The sequence below is a fragment of the Cervus elaphus genome, chromosome 1 (assembly GCF_910594005.1).
Source record: "Cervus elaphus chromosome 1, mCerEla1.1, whole genome shotgun sequence".
Lineage (NCBI taxonomy): Eukaryota > Metazoa > Chordata > Mammalia > Artiodactyla > Cervidae > Cervus > Cervus elaphus.
This window is the reverse complement of record NC_057815.1, coordinates 77,829,778-77,844,399: the sequence shown is the minus strand read 5'-3', so window position 1 is coordinate 77,844,399 and position 14,622 is coordinate 77,829,778. Positions and strand designations below refer to the sequence as shown.

Genomic DNA, 14,622 nt, shown 5'->3' with positions numbered 1-14,622 from the left:
GTTGGCAGATCCGTGATGCCCCTTGGTTTTCTGCAAACTGCTACTGCTGCTTAATGAGCCAGTCAGACATTAAGTGCCTCCTACACTATGGCAGCATTTGCAAATGAGCAGCTGAAGGAACATACTGGAAAGCAGAGGAGTTGAGTCTTGACCAAGTCTTCCATATCCTGTCCTGTCCACCCCGTCTCTTTGATCTTAACATCTAACACAGTCTCTTTGTTCACTGTGCTTCCAACCCACTCAACCCAGCCTACCTCACGGCCTTTGCACTGGCTGGTCCTTCTGCCTGAAACTCTCTGCCATCAGACCTGGCTGATTCCCCAATATAGTTCATGTCTCTGCTTTAATGTGGCCTCCTCAGAGAGGCTTTCTCTAGCCACTCTGTCTAAAAAGAGCACCTGTCCTCCAGCCACACTTACCTTACCCTCAAGTTCCTTACCCTCACTTATTTTTCTTCAAATAAAACTGATAGTTTATTATTATCATCCATTTGTTTATTTGCCTACTGGATATATCCAATCCACTCATTACCCTCCTATCCCTACCAGTCTAGTTTAAATTTCTGGATAGGGACAATGTTTGTCTTGCTTAGAGCTATATTCCCCTTAGAACCATGCTTAACAGACTATCGATAACAGCTGATTCAGTTGAATAAACATGGTTCAGTTGAATTTACTGAATGAATGGGTAGATGAATGAATGAATGAATGAGACGAGGTTCAGGATGGACTGGGTTATGAAGGGCACTGAATACCAGAGGTGAATAAAGAAGGGCAGGTGGTCGAGGGTAGAGAGAGTGGTGACTGAATGTAATGAAGTAGGAAAGTCTCAAGATGAAGAGAATTTTAAGGGCTTTATCAGGTCCAGGTACATCCATCCCACACTAAAAATATATATATGTATATATATATATATACACACACATATATATATATTAATGTAGAAGATGCAAACAAGATTTAAGATTTTGATAATTATCACTTCTGAAATTATTTGGTCACAAATAATTTGTTAAATTGATTAAACAAGGAGGCCATTGAACTGAGGTGGAATAAAGCAAGGGTATTACTTGATTGGCTAAAGCAATTGGCTGATTTGGAAAAGCTCAGTTGGCTATTTATGATTTGTGGCCCTAGTGTTTTGATTTCTTAACCATGAGGCATTTACAGACTTAGGTTTTTGGTTTGCTTATGTTGACAGACAGAGTTCCCAAATCTCTAGGAATTTCTGGGGTGATAGGTTTTCTAATAAGACAGCTCTTGATGGGCTCCTAGATGGGGGCTGGTCACCAGAGAGACCAAGCCATGATTAGAAACTTGAAACTTTCAGCCCCATCTCCCATCCTCCAGGAAGGGGGCAAGAGCTGGACACTGAGCTAATGATCCATTGTGCCTCTGTAATGAAGCCTCCATAAAAATCCTCTAAGTACAGGGTTTGAAGAGCTCCCAGGGCTGTGAACACATTCTTTGCAGAGAGGGTAAAGCAGCCTAAGTCCACAGGGACAGAAGTTCCTGTGCTCGGGACCCTTCTAGACCTTACCCCATGAAGCTCTTCATCTGGTTATTCATCCGTATCTTCTATTGTCTTCTTTATTGCATAGTAAGCTGGTAAACATAAGTGTTTCTCTGAGTTCTGTGAACTGTCCTAGCAAATTATTAAACCCCACTTTACAGCCAGTTGGTCAGAAATACCAGAGACAAGCTGGAACTTGCAATGGTGTCTGAAGTAGGGTCAGTCTGTGGGACCAAGCCCTCAACTTGTGGGAGTTGATGCTAATTCCACGTAGATGGGCTTCCCTGGTGGCTCAGGCAGGAAAGAATCTGCCTACAATGCAGGAGACCCAAGTTCAATCCCTGGGTGGGGAAGATCTCCTGGAGGAGGAAATGGCAACCTGCTCTAGTAATCTCTCCTGGAGAATTCCATAGACAGAGGAGCCTGGTGGGCTCCATCCAGTCGATGAGATCAGGACTGAATTGAACTGTAGGATATCCAGCTGGTCAGAGAACTGGTTGGCGTGGGAATAAATTCATACATCTCATGTCAGAAGTGCTGTGAGTGTGGTATGTGTGTAAGAGTAAAGGAAATGGGTATTTCTCCGAGGTAAAGTAAAACACTGGGCGAAGCACTACCACCACTTCTACTCAACATAGTACTGTATTTGCAGTCCTAGCCACGGCCATGCGAAAGAAAGAAAAGGTGTCCAGACTGGAGAGAAAGAGGTAAAGCTGTCATTATATGCAGAGGACATGATGCTCTATATAGAAAACCCTAAGGACTCCACACAAAAGCTATTAGAACTGATAAGAAAATTCAGCAAGGTAGCAGGATAGAAGTATAGCAGAAGTCTGTTGCATTTCTTTACATGCACAATGAAAGACCTGAAGAGAAAGTAAAAAAAACAAAAAAACTCCTTTTAAAATCATGTTTAAAAAATACCTAGGGATAAACCTGACCAAAGAGCTGAAAGACTTATACTCTGAAAATTATAAAACATTAATAAAGGAAACTGAAGATGATTGAAAGAAATGGAAAGACAGCCCATGCTCTTGGATTGCAAAAGTCAATATTGCTAAAATGGCCATACTGGACTTGCCTGGTGGCACAGTGGATAAGAATCCACCTGCCAAGGCAGGGGATATGGGGTCAGTCCCTGGTCTGGGAGGATTCCACATGTCATGGAGCAACTAAGCCTGGGCACCACAACTTCTGAGCCTGGGTTCTAGGTCCCACAGTCCACAACTACTGAGCCGGTGGCTCCAGCTCCCGATTCCCGTGCACCTAAAGCCTCTGCTCCACAGCAAGAGTAGCCGCCAAGTGAGAAGCCTGCACGGCGCAGCGAAGATTAACCCCTACTCTCTGCAACTGGAGAAAGCCAGCGCACAGCAACAAAGATCCAGTGCCACCAAAAATAAATGAATAATTCATTAAAAGAAAAAGTGGCCATCCTACCCAAAGCAATCTACAGATTTAATGCGATCCCTATCAAATTACCCACGAACTTTTTCACTAAACTAGAACCAGGAGGTTGAGATGAACAGATTTACACTTTTATATATAAAATACACAACAAGGGTTTAACTATATAGCACAGGGAACTATAGTCAATATATTGTAATAACCTATAATGAAAAGGAATCTGAGAAAGCACATATATATTCAAACTGAATCACTTTGCTGTGTACCTAAAACTAACACAACATTGTCAATCAATTGTACTTCTATTAAGACATTAAAGAAAAGCCTGGGCAAAGCAACGGAAGGCTCAAATGTATGTGATAGTGATAATTGTTCAACATGACATTGGACCAAGAGGCTTGGATTGAAATCCTTATTAGGGAGCAACTAAAAGTTGAACTGAGGCATTCCCCTTGAAGTAGGTATGACAGAATTCAGACTAGTAGTATCTTCCAAGCAGGTAACTATTGAATGCAGAGGATGGAGAAGGTAAGTGCCTGGGCCCAAATCAAGTACACCAGAGCCTGTAGTGTGCCTTTCCCAGATCCTCGATGCTCATCCAGCATGGCCTGAGAGATTACGGCTGGCCTTCCTGCGGCTCCCTGATATCACAGTCCAGTTGTTATCTACCCCAACCTGCCCTGGAGCCTTGGGGAGGCCAAGCCACAGCCCTACTTCATAGGGGCCCTCCCACCTTTCCAGTAAAGCTACCTCCAGTATTTCTGGTGAAGGAACTGCTCCGCCAGCCACAGGACATTGGAGTGTACTCGGTACCGGAACCACTTCCCATCAGTCATCCACCTCCAACTGTTCTGGCGCCGCAGACATGGAGACTCATGTCCACAACAGAAGATGTGAAACTTGCCCTGTGTTTCCTGCTGAGTGAATGAGTCTTCTGGCTTGTTGTTGCTATTGTTGTTTTTCTTTAATCTTACCCTCTCACTGGAGAGAAAGTGATGAGGGGAGAACAACTTCCAAAAAGAAAAAAACCGAAAACCTCCTAAAACAAAACAAAAAAACTCCAAAAGAGTGGCCAACCTCACAAAGGACTCTCAAGCCTTTTGGATGGAGACATCTCAGAAGGGGTGTGCCAACTCTCTCCAAATATGTGAACTTTCCACATAGAACAAAGATCAGATTTAAATTTCCCGTGATTCTGGAGAGCACAGCAAGAAACAAGCAATGAACCCGGAGAGACAGCCTTTGACTCACTGAAAAGAAGAAAATGTCCATCAGCCAGAACTTCCTGAAAATTAAATGGGCCACTTAGTCAGGTAGTGAGTCCTCTGTCCTTAGAGGTATTCAAGACTGACCAAGGTATGTGGTCCTATATTTCATTCTACCATATATATAACAAGGGAAGTTACATAGGCTTGCTGCTCCTGAGGAAGGTCTGGATGCTGGGAGTAGGGGGACAGAGATAATATTACTACACGATAAAAACCATTAGCAGTTCAGTATGCAGGTATTGAGTGCTTATATCCACCAAGCGCTGTATTAGCAACGTTGCATGCATGATATCATTTAGCCCTCACAGCAGTCTGAGGCATGGAGTCCTTTAATCACTATCCTGTTAGAGACAGGAGACAAAAAAATATGAAGTAACTTGCCCAAGATTGCACAGCTAGGAAGTGCAGATCTGGAACTCAAATCTTAAACTATTCCCCATTCTGCTATGGCCCCATCCTCACCTCTGCTCCCCTCCTCTCTACCTCCCTGCTCCCTTCTGTTAGAGCATAATAACTACAAGAGTATGATGACCCGATCTCCCCCAAGGAAGTTCATTGGAATGGGCCCTAACCCATAACAGCAACGCTAACAACACAAAACACCCAAATTCGGGGAAGTTACTACACTTGAGTACAATTTGCAAATTACCAAGAGAGTCTTCCTACAAAGTGAGAGTTTTAAAACGCCCACATCCTCTAGCCTCACCCTCCTCCCCAAAGGTTCTTCTGGCCTGGGGTGTGGGGGGTGTGTGTGGGGAAATCCCTTTGCCTTCATTTGCATCGTTCTTGAGAGGAGGAGAGTGAGCAAGTGTGAAGTCCCTCTCCGGAGAAGAGTCAGAATCATACCTTCAACTTGACCAGCCGTGACTTTGAGGGAATCGGGCTAAAAGGTCCAAAGCAAGTCAAACTAAGTAGTCAATGTTTTCCCCAAAGACTGTAGTACTTGATCCTCTGCAAAGAACATGGGTGCATCCCACCCACTTACAAGAAAGGAGGGCGCATTGCAGGTCACCAAAAAGAAAACTGGGAAGAGTGGTGGTTTTTTTTGTTTTTTTTTTTTAATTGAGAGCTAATTGACATATGTTAGTTTCAGGTATACAACATAATGATTCAATATTTGTATGTACTGTGGAATGATCACCAAAATAAGCCTAGTTAACATCCATCACCACACATAATTACACATTCTTTTTTCTTGTGATAAGAACTTTTAAGATTCACTCTCTTAGTAACTTTCAAGTGTACAACCCAGTATCATACACTATAGTCATCAGGCTGTATATTACATCACTGGCACTTTATTTTTTAACTGGAAGTTTGGACCTTTTGACTCCTTTCACCCATTTCGCCCACTCCACACCACCCGCTAACCCCCACTAGCCTCTGGCAAACACCACCAAACTGTTCTCTGTATCTCTGAGTTTGGGAGTTTTTTGGATTTTTGCTTTAAGATTACACGTGTGAGATCACACAGTATTTGTCTTTCTCTGTCTGACTTATTTCACTTAGCATAATACCCTCTAGGTCCATTTATGCTGTTGCAAATGGTAAGATTTCCTTCTTTTATGGCTAAATAATATTCCATTGTATATATGTGCCACATCTTCTTTATCCATTCATCAGGGACATTTAGCTTGCTTCCATGTCTTGGTTATTGTGAATAGTACTGCTATGATCAGAGGGCTGCATGTATCTTTTCGAATTATAGTTTTGTCTGGATATATGCCTGGTCAAGGGATTGCTTGGATCATATGGTAATTTCCTTAATTTTTTGAGGAACCTCCATACCTTTCCATTGTGGCTGCACCTTTTACATCCTGGCATTTTAATGTGCTTCCACCCACAGTGGACTGCAGGTGTGGGCCACAGACAGGAGGGGTCTCTGAGCTGCCATCACCTGTCAAACCATGCTCCCTCCAAGATTCAGGGAGCCCTGGGACTGTGAAATGTCACCTCCCAACTGCATCCATAGAACCACAGATAATTTATGTGGGGTTAGGTCCTTTTCTAAAGCATTTCTCTACTTTCTAAAGGCAGTTTCTTACAAGGATCTGAGGTTCTTAATGGGTTTCCCAGATGTCGCTAGTGGTAAAGAACCTGCCTGCCAATGCAGGAAATGTAAGAGACGTGGGTTTGATCCCTGGGTCAGGAAGATTCCCTGGAGGACGGCATGGCAACACACTCCAGTATTCTTGCCTGGAGAATCCCATGAACAGAGGAGCCTAGCGGGCTATAGTCCATAGGTTTGCAGAGAGTCGGACACAAGTGAAGCAACTTAGCATGCATGCACAAGGCTCTTAAAATCCCAAAACCCTGGTATGATCTAGAAGTCATGTGGTATCAACTTTTCCTAACTTCTTCCCTTGCACCACTTCATGAAGCATCCACTTATCTGTGGGTCCCTGATCTAGGGTGCCGGGGTTGTGCTGCTGCTGCTGCTAAGTCACTTCTCCCAAATAATCCCATTCTCCTCCAGCACCCTGGGGTGGCCTGGATTGACTTTTGTTTAGCAGGAGAATAAAAATAATTTTCATCCCCACAAAATGGCAAAACCAAGCAGAGTGTGTGTGACTCTTTCCGGCCTCGCAGGGGCCCTGGGCCACTGTGGCCCCATGCTGCCGGGGAGGAGAGAGAATGACTTAGCAGCATAAGGGCCATGCGTCATTAGAACAACAAGGCCAGCAGCAGCAGCCCTGCCTGGCCTTATCAGGGCGGGAGGCCTCGCTGGATTCTATTAATTGCCGAATGCTGTTGGGTTTGGCAGATACAGGAAGCAGTTTACATGGCTACACAGTGCCCCAGCTCACAGTCTCTCTGAAATGGTATTATTGTAGTGGGATAATGGTGATTAGGGACAGTTCCCGGAGGAAGACCAGGCCTTTGATGATTGAGTCACTTCCTCCCCACTCCCTCCAGTGCGATAGGGCAGCTTGCCCCACAGACACACACCCTTTGCTGGCCGGACGGTCCCACGCCCCATGGCAAGGTTCCCACGCCGGGCAGCTGGGAGCCTCATCAGGGCCACGATCGTGGGAGAAGTGGGAGCAGGCCTTTACCCAGTTCTATTTTAGGTCAAGGTGAGGCAACCTAGTTAATGATTTCAATTATGTGTCCCTGACTCCTGTGTCAGCATGGACTTTGGAACCGGGGAGACCAGGTTCTATGTTTTCTGGCTGTGTGAGCTGGAGAAGTCCTCTCTTTGAGCCTCAGTTTCCCCATTGGCAAAGTTGTGGTGATAAGAAAATCTACCCCAAAGGATGTTCTGAGGATTAAACGGGATTCCTTTAATGTTGAATAAATAGTAGCTGTTATTATTACTGCTGCCGTTGCCGTTAAGAACACCTCCCCTCCCTGTCCCCACATCCACCCTCTCTTCCCCCAGAGTCTACTGAGGGCAGATCACATCGCCTTGACTTGAGAGAAATGTAGCCGCCTCCAAGGAGAAGGCTGGAGAAAGATGAGGCTGCCTAGAGTGAAGGCCTGGAGTGGGGTAGATCTGAGTCTTGCCTTCCTCAGGGGCCACTTCTGGGCCCAGAGCTCCCCCAGAAACACAGCCCATCGCCCTCACCCTGCACTTGAGATGTGGTCTTCTTTACCACGGGGTGCTGTCCTGGTCTACCCACTCTGCCAAGGGCTTGTCTCCAGGACATCTTCTCAAGAGCCATTCAGCATCCTGCTCATCTCAGCCTTCATCAGGCTTCCGGAAAAGCACCCCTTGTGCACCTGGGTGGGAGCGGTGTTTGCCCTAACAAGGGACTCCGCCCTATTACTGGAACCCAGAGTGGGCCCTGCAACTGCCCTCAGACACGCATGTGGTGAACCTGGCAGGCCGAAGGTGGGACAAAAACTGAATGGCTGATGGTATGGGTGGGTTTCAGAGCCAGACGTCTTAGGCTCGCATCTGCCACTTACTAGCTGTATGCTCTTCGGAAAGTCACTTTTCCTCTCGGTGCCTCAGTTTCTTCATCTGGTAAATGAGGATAAAAATACCTCTCTCAGAGTGCTGTGGTCAGGATGAAATTAGGTACATATGCAAAACACTTAGTGTAGTCCCAAACACATAAAAAATAATATACGGCAGTCAAAAGAGGTGACCCAGATGAGCCAAGGAGAGCTTTGAACACCACCGACAGGCTCCAGGCTCCAGAAAGGGCAGAGTTCCCGCTGTCCCAGAGATGCTTCTGGAACCTAATGTGTTTTAGGAACTGCCAACCAGACTCAGAGTCCCCAAGACAGTGGCAATATCCAGTAAGCTGTCAAGGGCAGACATCATGTTGGTTTTGTTCACCTCTCCACCCTCAGTACCAGTGTATTTGTTTCCTGTGGCTGCTATAGCAAATTACTACAGACTTCACGGCTTAAAAACATCACCAGCTGGACTTCCCTAGTGGCGCAGTGGGTAAAAATCCACCTGGCCAAAAAGAAAAAAAAAATCCACCTGGCAATACAGGTGATGATCCCTGGTCTGAGAAACTTCCACATGCCACAGAGTAACTACTGAGCCCACGCGCCTAGAGCCTGTGCTCTACAATGAGAGAAGCCACCGAACAAGAACTGCAGCCAAGAGTAACCCCCACTTGCTGCAACTAGAGAAAGCCCGCACAAAAGCCATGAAGACCCAGATCATCCAAAAAGAAAAAAAAAAACCACTCCCACGATAACACCACTCAGCTATTATCTTACCATTATGTAGATCAGAAGCCTGAAGTTGGTCTCATGAGGTGAAAATCGAAGTGTGAAAGGGTGACCTTCCTTCTGGAGGCTCTGGGAAGGTGTCTAGAGGCTGTCTGAACTTCTGGGCTCCTGGCGCCTTCCTCCATCTTCAAACCCAGAAGCATAGCATCTTCAACCTTGAGTCTGATTCCCACTTACAAGGACTGTGATCACACTGGGCTCACCTGGATTAGGCTGCTCTCCCTAGCCCAAGGGCAGTGATTAACTCCATCTGTGAACTTAATCCCCCCTTTGCTATATAGCATCTTTATCCATCTAAGGATTTGAATATGCATACTTTGAGAGCCATTACTTTGCCTACCACACCTAGTAGGAAGGAAAGTGGACAAAAGCCAAATAATAAGGCTGAGTGGGCACCACTTTAGGGCTGAGCTTCCTATAAAGGAAGGACAGAGGATCTTGCCATCCATTCCAGGATGCAAGGTATTCACTTGTGAGAATAGTCACCAACACATTACAAGTGATTACAACGTAGAGTGGTAACAGGATACAATAGTCCTTAGGAGATGAAGCGCCTCCGGCCAGTGCTCAATGACTCATAATATTTATTCAATAACTATTTTGAGCATCAATTAGGTTCGAAGTGCTCAGGAGGCAATGATGAACAAGATTACTATTCCTGTCCTTCAGGAATCTAAAAGCTCAGGAAAACCCCCTGGAAGAGGTAAGGATGGAGCCAGGGTTAGACAGGAGAAGGCCAAGAGTTTGGAGAGAGGATGATGGTTTGAAAAGGTAGTCTGCATATGTTACAAGCACAGAATCCACAGCCAAGATTTCCTGGGTTCAGAATCTGGCCCTGCCATGGATCAGCTATTCCAACTTTAGAAAGTTTCTTGGAAATTCTCTGGTGGTTCAGTGGTTAGGGATCTAGGCTTTCACTGCCAAGGACCCAAGTTCAATCCCTGGTTGGGGGAACCAAGATCCCACAAGCTGTGTGGTACAACCAAAAAAAAAAAAAAAAAAAGAGAAAGTTTCTGAACTCCTTTGTACCCCAGTTATCTCATTTAAAATTAGGAATTGGGACTTTGTGGTCCAGCGGTTAAGACTCTGTGCTCCCATTGCAGGTGGCATGGGTTCAGTCCCTGGTCGGGAAACTAGGATCCCTCATACTACAGGGCATGACCTAAAAAAAATATTTCCTTATTAAAAAAAAAATGGGAACAATAATAGTACCTATGTCATAGAGGTGTTTCGGAAAGCCACACAACTAAGTAAATGAAAAGTGCTTGGCACAGTATCTGGCACATTGCAAGTGCTATGTAAATGTTAACTAACATTATTGTCCACTTCTTATCCCTCCAGTGGTCTTAAAAGAGCAAGCAAGGAGTGAGGGATAGCCCAGCAGATACTGGAAAGGAGACAGTTAAGCCAACTAATGATCTCTAGTAGGAATGCTCATTTAGAGGTAGAATTTTAATTCTCCCAAGATGGGAAAAAAATGCAGTATTTAATGATGGCTATTGGGTGACAACCTTTCTTCATGCAAATTTCCTTGTGACTCCCTAATGTAAACAGTTCAAGGGGCACAGAGTTTGACCTGAATAAGCTTGGACTTTCCCCAAGTGGACCAAACCTTGGCCTTGATCTTCACAGGTCCCTGGCCCCAGATACTGAAAGGATTGGGGGCAGGAAAGCCAGAAGCTCCACACCCAGACTGGCATAGAGGGGCCCAGATTCCCTGGGGAAGGAGCTCCTTTGGCCATTGGACTCTTGTACCAAACAAATCCGGAAACATCGATCTGGTTTACGGGGTGTCCTAAATGCCCACTCTTCCTTAAACTCAGAGCCAGTGGCTGATTAGTGAACAAACGTCTCCATTATCAAGGACGGAGGGCTAAACCTGGATTTATTTAAAGTGTTTTCTCTTTGGAGGTGCAGTAATTGCTCTCTGATCAGACAGGAAGTCCTATTACTCGAAAGGAGCCAGTGTTATCAAGAGAAAACATATCAACGCCTGTCCTCTTGGGAAGGGAATTGTGAGTAATCAACAAGGCCCCTCTCCAGCTGGCCGTGGGGCCTTTGTTCAGATGGTGGACAGGTCAGGGAAAGTTTGAGCAGACAGTGCTTTGAAGGGGCGGGTCCTTTCTCTTCATACTTTCCTCTCCAGGGGACAGGCTTTCCCCAGGGAAAGGCGCTAATGGGGTAAATTGTTCTGAAGCCATCAGACAAATCTGATTCCATCACTCTCCTACTTGAAACCCATCAAGGGCACCCCTGTTACCTTCAGGTTCAAGACCAGTTCCTTGATATGGCTTACGAGGCCCTTCATCACCTGGCTTTGGTGGTCCACTGCTTCCTCTGGCTTTATGATCACTCCCAATCAGTACTCTCTCTTCTACATTCCACAATGTGTGGAAAGTACACTCCCTACGCCAGGAGCACCATCTCTACACATTACGGTGTGTTGGGTCTAAGACATTACCCATGAGTTCAGGAGACTGAATATACAGACATGAGAGGGAGCTCCAATAGAAGTCACAAAATGAATGAGACAGTCCTGATTGTGACAAAATTTCCCAAGCCAGCCCCACCGTTTAGCAACTTTCTGGGTGTTCTTTTTTTAACTTTTTATTGTGTATTGGAGTATAGCCGATTAACAATGTTGTAATAGTTTCAGGTGGACAGCAAAGGGACTCAGCCATACGTAAACATGCATCCATTCTCCCTCAAACTCCCCTCCCATCCAGGCTGCCATATAACATTGAGCAGAGTTCCCTGTGCTATACAATAGGTCCTTGTTGGTTATTCATTTTAAATATAACAGCAAGTACATGTCCACCCCCAAACTCCCTAACTATCTCTTCCTCCCGTTCTTTCCCCAGACAAGTTTTCATCCTCTAAGTCTGTTTCTGTTTTTCTCTATGTTCTTATTCTAGTCTGTATGCTTCTTGAGAGCAGGAGAAATTTCTGATACCTTTGTTCTTCTCACAAGAAGATACGATGGAAGGCAGGAATGATGAGGCTGATAGTAGGTGTTTAGTAGGTGACACCACCAATAATCATTTATTGAGCACGTACTATGCTCCAAGGAGCTTCCCAGGCGGCACAGTGGTAAAGAATCCACCTGCCAATGCAGGAGATGCAAGAGATGCGGATTCAATCCCTGGATTGGGAAGATCCCCCTGGAGTAGGAAACCCACTCCAGTATTCTTGCCTGGAAAATTCCATGGACAGAGGAGTCTGGCAGGCTACAGTCCATGAGGTTGCAAAGAGTTGGACGTGACTGAGCAACTGAGTGCATGTGCATGTGCAACCAAGTGCATTTGCACGCATGCACACACACACACACGCATAAACACACTATGATCCGAGCTGCATGTTAAAGACTTCGTGTGCCTTTTCTTATGAAATCCTCACAATGACCCTAACAGGTAAGTTTTATCCCACCTTTATAGATAAGAATGTCAAGGTTTGTGGAGATGGTCGTTTGCCCAGGGTTATACATCCAGGAAACTCAAACCTAGGTTTTCCTAAGCCCAGACCCATCCAGAACTCAAAGGCATACAAATCCCTATATGTGGATGTGTGGACGTGTGCATGCAGGGTCTCCAGCTTGGGGAGGGGGGAGCCAGGAAAGACAGGACAGATGTAATCAGGGTAGGGCCTCTTTTGTTTGGCTTCACTTCAAACAAAGACGACAGCAGGGAAACTGAAGCCCCCACTTCCCTTCTCTGAAGACCAAAGCGCAGCCAAAAATAGGAATGACAGGAAACATTTGATCCCAATGTGTTAAATGAGCACAAACATCCTGCCAGCTTTGCCATTGGGGAGTGCCCAAGAGCAGCTGCTACACGCAGGCCGGTCAGGAGGCCAGCCTGCGGGGCAGTGCCCAGCCAGACCCCTCATGTCGACGTGGCTCTGGGTCTGCTGGCAGAACTCCAGGGTTCTGAGAACAACGGACAGGAGAGCACCCAGGGTGCTTAGAGAGGATTATGGCCCAAAGAATGCACCTCGCAGACCTCCAAGCTCGGGAGGCCCCAGCTGCTTGCTCTGAACGAGCTTCTTGGACTGTCTACTCGGAGGCCATACTTCCCAGATGACAGAAAACAGCGCAGATGCTACGGCAGACCTCTTCCTGGGAGACACCGAACTCCGCTGACAGCTGTCCCTCGCTTAAGGACTGCTTGATGGCCTCGCTGAACTTTCCTTAGATTTAGGGCCCATCTAAGACGCTGCCACTTACCCTTTCTCTTCTCTTCTTGCATTGTGGTCTGAGGACTCTCTCAGCCTTTCTCAGCTCACCCTTCATTTTCTCTCACAGGAATTTCTCCTCTGAAGTCCTTGGATTATTGAACAACCCCTCCTTGCCATCTGCTTCTCAGAGGACCTGGGCTAACTCAGAGATCACTTAGTAATTGCCCCATTTCATAGTTGAGAAAATTGAAGCTCAGAGAGGCAAAGGGATTTTTCTGAGGTCACACAGTAAACTCTCGCAGAGCAGAAAAGTGTTCTCCCAGCCCTCAGGTTGTATCTGTTGACTTTGCCTCGTGTGTGTTTGGAATGGGAGGAAAGTGATGAGGCTTGTGTGAGAGTTTCTTCAAAAGAAGACCCCTCACATACTCGTGACTCCTTCTAGTCCAGTCTCTAAAGCTTGAGCCCTTAATCACATTGCTTGCCTGACCTAATAAATACGAACATACTGTTCAACTGAGAGGGGTCATTTTTGCTTTTGTAAATGGGGCTGGTAAAGTGCATAGATGTCCAGCAGCAAGTGTGTGTGTGTTTAGAGGGAGCAGATCAGAAGAAAACTGAAAGGGCCAGGGACCTTCCCAGCCAGAGAAAAGGGCACATCAGCATTTGCTCAGGGCCCTCTTTCTACTGGGGCCTAAGCTGACTTGTCAGTTAAGATGCTTCCAGCTAATTTCTTCCACACCTGCCCGGGAGCTGGGGCTGCTTCATGGCCTCCATCAGGCTAATTGCCACTGTCTCCCCAGTGACATTGAGCTCAGTTCCTGATAAGGTGCTTCCTTAATAGTCTCCCATTTCCCTGCTGACACCAGAAAATGGGCCTGACTTGGCGGCCCTGCGCTGAGTGAGGCAGAGATGTCACACCCAGCCCCCCAGCCCGAACCATTAGTGGACCCAGAATCAATAGTGTTCAGGCAACCCTGGTTTCCCTGAAAGCGTTCATTTGGCACGTTTGCTGTTTGTCAGGCAGTTCCTTTCTCTAATGTCCCACGGTCCACGGCCCTGGTGCCCAAGTCCCTCCTCCTTTTACAGAAAGCTGAGTAGAGTGTGCAAGCTCCAGACATTATCAGCTTGCTCTCTTCGGAACAAAAGAATTCCAATTTTCATGGTAATTGGTGAACCACTGTCTTCGTTACAGTTCTTTGGTTGCAAGCAGCAGAAATCAACAGCAGTGACTCTAAGCAGAGTAGGGCCTAATGGGAAGTCACTTCAGAACTCATCAGTGAGGCTAGATAGCTCGGGCCAAGCTTCTTAAGATTCAAATTCAAGGGAGAGAATGGCAGTTTGGTATAGTGTGGGTCACTTACCTACCCTTTGACCAAAGGTGGGTGCAGAGACTAGATGGTCTGAATTGAACAAAGGTGAGTGATGATACCAGAAGAGAAGAGAATGGATGTGGGTCCAGCAAAACAATGGAAGTCCACTAGGTGGACAGACATCTAGGGATACAGGACCAAAGGGGAATCTAATGACCTAGTGTGTGGTAATTCAGACTCCCTTGGGCCTTCAGGTCTCT

At 46.1% G+C, this 14,622-nt stretch overlaps 1 long non-coding RNA gene across 2 annotated transcripts in view; it reads right to left on the bottom strand.

The window, feature by feature from the left end:
* The window catches only part of LOC122698254, a 60,613-nt gene extending 51,330 nt beyond the window's left edge, over positions 1–9,283 (bottom strand). For both annotated transcript variants that reach the window (XR_006342300.1, XR_006342299.1), the window contains exon 1: positions 8,868–9,283. This is a non-coding gene — a long non-coding RNA (uncharacterized LOC122698254). The remainder of the gene's footprint in view (positions 1–8,867) is intronic.
* Positions 9,284–14,622: the final 5,339 nt, after the last annotated feature.